This window comes from Vidua macroura, chromosome 8, assembly GCF_024509145.1.
Source record: "Vidua macroura isolate BioBank_ID:100142 chromosome 8, ASM2450914v1, whole genome shotgun sequence".
Lineage (NCBI taxonomy): Eukaryota > Metazoa > Chordata > Aves > Passeriformes > Viduidae > Vidua > Vidua macroura.
The window spans coordinates 19,169,441-19,175,978 of record NC_071578.1 but is presented as its reverse complement, the minus strand read 5'-3'; positions in this window follow the sequence as shown (position 1 = coordinate 19,175,978).

Genomic DNA, 6,538 nt, shown 5'->3' with positions numbered 1-6,538 from the left:
GCCCCTTGGAACCAAAATATTCTTGAGAAAAACTTAAGCCAAATCGATCAAATTCCCCAGACAGCTCAATTTTGGTAAAACTTGGTTTGATTAAATGAAATTATATGAAAACATTCTGACTGGCTCTAGTGAGGATTATCACAAGTGGCAGTTTGAGACTTGATCCGGGGATTCCGATGCCTGGCATCACAGACAAAATTCTCCCCATGATTTCACCTGCAGGTGTGTACTAATCCCCCTCAACATTTGTGTTTATTGAGCCTGCATCCACAAGAGTGTGCCTTGCTGGCTGAGCAGCTTGTGTCACATCTCAGGAGTCTGCACTGGGTGGACTTGGTGATGCTGTGTGGTGCTTAAAGCAGTGTTGGTGCAAGCAGTGTTGGTTTAATGGCTGGTGTGCAGGTCTGGGACAATCACAGAATTACAGAATGGTTGAGGAGGGAAGGGGCCTCTGGAGGTTATCTTGTCCAGGCCTTCTGCTCAGGCAGGGCCACCCAGAGCCCAGGACCATGTCCAGGCATCCCTGCTGGTCTCCCTGGCTGTGGTTGTAACTGCAAGGAAAGTTGTAAGGCTCAGTTAGGCAGCACGGGCCCTGCCAGTAAATCATTGTGCAGTTCAGGCTGTTTTTTCCCCTATTGGAGTCCACAGAGAATCAGACAGACTGTGCTGAGCTGGTCCCATCTGCACCCAACCTGGACAGCAGCTTTATCTTGCCTTGTAAAACTGCAGAGCTCTGTGACAAAAGAGTTAATCTCTGCCTTTGTTTCTCTTCCTCTCTCTCGTCTCTCTCGCAGCCGACTGAAAGGCAAGATGAGAGCAGATCCATCAGTGTCAGCTGCTTTCAGCACATCAGCACTTTTGGGGGGTTTATTGGGGACTAGTCCATCAGCAGTGCTTCCAAACTGCAAGCACGCTGCAGACATGCCCCTCCTCCTGCACGGCTACCAGGCTGCCTGGGGATGCAGCGCCAGGAGCCCGGTGCCAGTGGCCAGGGGCTGGGTGATAAATGACTGCACGAGGCATCTCCATGGCTAGCGGAGTCCAGAGGGTTGGCCAGAGCCAAGCTTCTGGGGAGGCAGCACTGAAACCATATTAATTTCTGGGCGTGCGTCCATGTGTGTCTGTGTGTCTGTACTGTCTGAAATAATACACTTGACACAAACACACATGCTTCACTTCCAACACACAGAGTAACACGGGAGAGAGCTGAAAGGGAGAAAGCAATCTGATTGACAGGTTAATGAAGCAGTTCATAATAGCAATGGATATTATAACCTTAGAAACAGCTTGTAAATACCCAGTTGCTTTACATGTATAAACATACTCCCATGCTCAGGTCTGTGTATATACATTTGCCTATTTATGAAATATATATGCATATGTAAAAGGTGCAGGAATGTGAAATCAATGCTCTGAAGCGAAACCAAAGAACAAATAGAAGCTGGATAAAATTAAGCTTCATTAGCCTACCAGCCATATACATCCCCTGCCTTTTATTTCACTCCTAGGGCTGGAAATCTTCCAAAGCAGTGGAGGGACTTAGAAGCACCCATCTGACTGACTTGCACTCCTAAGCCTTCTTGGTATGCTTGAAAACTCCACCTTTGTGGGGTTTGTTTAATTGGTGGGGTTTTTTTCTCCTTCTTTTTTTGTTTTGTTTTGTGGGGTTTGGAGGGGATGTGTGGGTGTGTATTTGTCTGTTTGTTCATTTGTTTGCTTGCTTGGGGGTTTCTTGTGTTTGTTTTGTTGTTTTGTTTTTAATCCCAGTGTCTTGGGAAGGGCAAACCCGTCCACGCAAGGCTGGAGAATTTTGTTTGCATGAGGAGAGTGGAGTTTGAACCCATATTTAATCCAGGGTTTTGACTAATTCCTCATCACTTTGGTATGTTACCCTTTGAAAAACTAGATGTATCTTTTACTAGGCAGATATTTGGATGTCATTGTTTGCTTCTGTATTATATATCCGTGGGAATTTCCCAGTGTATTCTGGACTGGGGCAATGACTTACACAACAATCCTTTCTCTCTTTTGTGGGACCTATTAGCAAATATAAATAGTGACATACTGAGCTCTTGTGGATGGGCAACAACCCTGGGAGCTGAAAAAGCAAGTCCAGCATGACTAAGGACCTTTAGCTTTTCATTTCATGACTCTGCTTTTACTTGTAAGCCTCAATTTTACAGTAAGATAATTCCCCTAGGTTCTTCTCCTAGCTTCTCTTAGAGAAAAAACAGGAGAAGATTAGAAGATTTCTCATACCTACAAAGAAGTGTTAGACTTGCCAGTTCCCAGTACTATTTCTAAGCATCATGACTGTGAATGAAAAAAATTCAAAGAACCAAGTGTACTGGGAAGGATCAGAGCCACAAGGTTGATAGAACCCAAACCTACACAACAGAAAGTTGATTTTATCACATTGAAGTTTAGCTCAGACTTCAACTCTTGTGAAAATCCTCAGCAAATTCCCATCTAAGATTATACAGTTAAGTTCCTGGCCTCAAGTCTTTTGGAAAGAGTTGTGCCAGATATTTTCTTCCCTGATGGGAATTCCAAGATAAGAGCACTTAAGAGGTGGGGTATGTGTAGAGACTGCTGATGTGGTGTGGCACCATGCAAGGAGCATAGATACACATGCAATGTGCAAAAAAACCATGCCTGCAAGTCTCTAGCCACACATGCTTGTGCTTTTGCTACTGCAGCAAGGGATCCTTTAATTTATACGGCAACTTGCACTGTCTTGATCTCTCTCTTGACCACAGTTCTTGATGAGCTTGTGATCTGAGCTTACAGGCAAAACAGTCAACCCAAGTATTTCTGTGTTAATCTTACTGCTGTGGAACAGATGTCCCTGAACATGTGCAAAGCTGAAGACAGAGCTGGGAATGGGACTCACATGTCCAGCATGGTAAGCTCATTATTTCTGTTTGTCTAGACTGGTCAATTATGCTAAAGCAACACTGGTTGAACATTTACAGAGAAGCAAATAGCTCTATATCTTAATTTCTAGGAGTATCATAGCTCTGTAACTGGGAATCCTCTGGGTTTGGGTGCAGTTTGAACCACTGCCTAAGAATACTGTTTTGCCTCACATCCCCTGTTCTTCTTTAAGCTCCCTTTTCCTCTATTCCCTAGAATTAGTGTCTGCAGATGCTCTCCACAAGCATTTTTAACCCTGAACCGTAAAGCAGAAGAGAACAAGTTGACTTAAGGATGAGTGGAGATTAGGGGTGAGACAAGTTTGATCTGTAGCCTGGAGAATTAGCGTCCTTGCATCAGGGACCTGCCCTTAATTCACTGGGAAGGACTGTTAGGTTTGAGCAGACTGAAGCTGCTCATGCAGTTCTCCCCCCTGCCCCAGAGATCAGAGCAGGGCTGGGTGTTGGTAGGCAGTGGGTGCCAACTTCCTGTGGGAGCGGTAGCTTACGGAATGGGAGCTGGCAAGGTCTCCCTGTCTTTGGTGGTGAGGAGGAGCAGGCTATGCACGACAGCTCAGCTGTCTTCTACCACCCAGGCCAGCCAGCCAGATCTGTGAGGCCTTCCCAATCAGCGCAGCAAGCTCAGCTTTGCTGCCGTCAGCACTGCTGAGAGCAGAGGCTGAGGATGGGTGAATCCAAATATCCGGATTGCATGGGTATTGGCTGGAAGCATTCCACCAGATCCGTGTGACTGCCTTTGCGTGATATTCATGCTCATCAGAAAATTAATTATTCCATTCAGCAGACTCTGTGAGCTGGGAGGATTACCTTTCAAAACCTGGAGTTCCTCCTGGAGGTGGGAGAGGTGTGTGAGTGAGAGAGAGAGAGAGAGCGAGCTTGTCTTTCTGCGTGCCTGCAGACAGGGTGTGTTGTGGACACAGATGTGTACAGACAGCAAGAGATTGTACCTGACTGCAGATACAGGGGAGGAATTGCACAAATAATGTAGAAATAAGGAAGATGCCTTGTTCTGTGTGTCTGTGAAAGAGAGTGCCCTTGGCGATGCTGAGTGGCTTTGCATATCAGAAAGAGAAGTATTTTCTTCCAGGTAGGTGAGCATTGTACAGGTAGCAGAAGGTGCAGGGCCTGGGTAGGTGGCAATGCCTTGTCTTTGCCTTTATTTGTGTGAGGGACATATGCATGGCCAGCCTGTGTCATGCTTTTTAGGTCTGTCTTCAGAAGGGTTGATATGTGTTTAATACAAGCCTAAAATTTCCCATGGTTTCCTGTGTACTTGTCCTTACATCAGTAAAAAGCTCATGTGTACACAATGATTGAAAAACTGCAGTTGAAAAACTGCACATGTGGTGGAAAAACTGGTGTCACCTGGCATCACATTAGTACCTCTGATTTTGACTATGGCCCTCCTAAACACAGGTCCAGTTGTCTTCCTTATAGAACAGCTGATCAACCCCATGTACCTCAGGGGGTAACTTATATCAGCAAGTAAGCAAATCGGATCTTGTGGTATTTCAAAAGAAAAGCTTTGTACCTCAGTTTGAAAGCTTTCCTGCAATCCTCCAAGTAACAGGATGTTTTTTCCCATATGGGGTAGTATGGTGTGTATCTGTGCGTGAGCTGGGGTTTTCCAGCTGCAGCAGCAAGGAGTGATCTTTCCTTGAAAGCAAAATTGCTTTATTAAGGCTTGGCTTTGAGAACGCCCTGATTGGCTCTGCTAGGCAGCACAGCACAGAGTTTCAAGCTCAGGGTATTCTTGGAAATTTGTGTTATTAATTGAAAGCTTATTAATGGCAAACACAGGATGACATTTTACATGGTTTAGTTATGTTCTGTGAGTCATTGGTACAAAGCAGCCTCAGCCACAAGGCAAGGAATCTCCTGCCGTAACTGATAACAGGGGAGCAATAACAGCTCAGTTCCCTAACTGGTCCTGAGGCGACAGCCACAAGCCTTACAAATGTCTGATATCTCTCTCAGGAGAGGAGCTCACCCTCTCCTCTGAGGTGGTCACTCATCCTGGGGTTAAGGGAAATCTCAGAGAAAAGCCCACTTAGTCACTGAGGTAATAAGCACTTGTTTGTTACCAGTGGGCTTCAGAATTTTGGCCTCTCTAAATCTCTGGGATTGCCCTTAAAAATAAAAAGGCCCTGAAGTGAGGGCACCCCTGACATCACACTGAAAGTTAGTAGTCCAATCTCTAGAACAGGATATGATGTTGTTCTAGATAATTAAACTTTGTTGTACTGAACTGTGGCTGGGTTCTGTGGAATAACACTTCAGCCCCATTTTGTCATATTTGAGATGTGGGTCAAGTCTGGTTTATATGGCAATAGGGAAAGCATTTGTCTTTGGAAGGGAATTTAATATTGCTTCTAATATCCTGCAAAAAAAGACAGTTTCCTCTGTTCAGCTTCATAAGATGGTCCGTGCCATACACTACAGAATTATAAAATGCACTGAATTGGAAGGGACCCACAAGAATTATCAAAGTCCAACTCCTGACTCTGCACAGGACACCCCCAAAAGTCACACCATGTGCCCAAGAGCGTTGTCCAAACACTTTCTGAACTGTCAGGCTGGTGCTGTGACCACTTCCCTGGGGAGCTGTTCCAGTACCTGATCACCCTCCGGGTGAAGAACCTTTCCCTAGTGTGCACCCTAAACCTCCCCTGACAACTTCAGGCCATTCCCTCAGGTCCTGCCACTGTCACCACAGAGCAGAGATCAGTGCCTGCCCATTCCCTTCCCCTCAGGAGGAAATTCTAACTGCAGTGAGGTCTGCCCTCGGTCTCCTCTTGTCCAGGCTGAACAGACCAAGTGATCTCAGCTGCTCCTCATACATCTTCACCTCTAGACTCTTCGCCATCTTCATTGCCCTCCTTTGTGCTACCTAAAAATCAAAATTACATTATTGTTGAAACAAGAAGAGAACAAATGTCTTAGATTCTTAATATATTTTTAAAGAAAGTGACATTACTCAGCCAGTTTGTGGATGTGACCATCTAGTCCATGAAAGGTGCATTATTTTAAAGCAGATTTCTGAACACCATCATCCAGAGTTATGTTTATCTTTCTTACACTTACAGGCATAAGCCAAGCAGGCATTCTGCTAGGCTTGCACTTCTGCAAGCCATAGCCATGGATCTGCAGCCTCCTTTGGGAAGAAACCAAGTTTGTACAAAACCCTCAAATATCTCCATCAATCCTCTTGGTCCCCCCTTCCCCACTGCTATGTGTGCAGCTCATCCCATCTGACAGAATATCCTGGGTTCTTTCCCAGACATACTGAGGGTAGTTAAACTCAGTGTTATCACAAGTGGCTTTGCTTATGTTGCTGAGGTTCCTCATGGAAACACTTGTCATAAGCTCCACTTTGGTCCTCAGAAAAGCAGGTGAGAGTTTTCCAAAGCTTAGCTTTGGGTTGGCAAATCGACCCTCTGGGATGGAAGAAGCAAGGGAGGAGATGGTGGAAAGCCACCACCATCTGAGTCTATAGAAATAGCAATACATGCCCCCCTTTATGAAAGAAGATTCAGTTGTAGGTGCCAACTCGATTGTTCCTTGTTTTGGACAGCTTCTAGAGCTAAGCATCTGTACAGAGT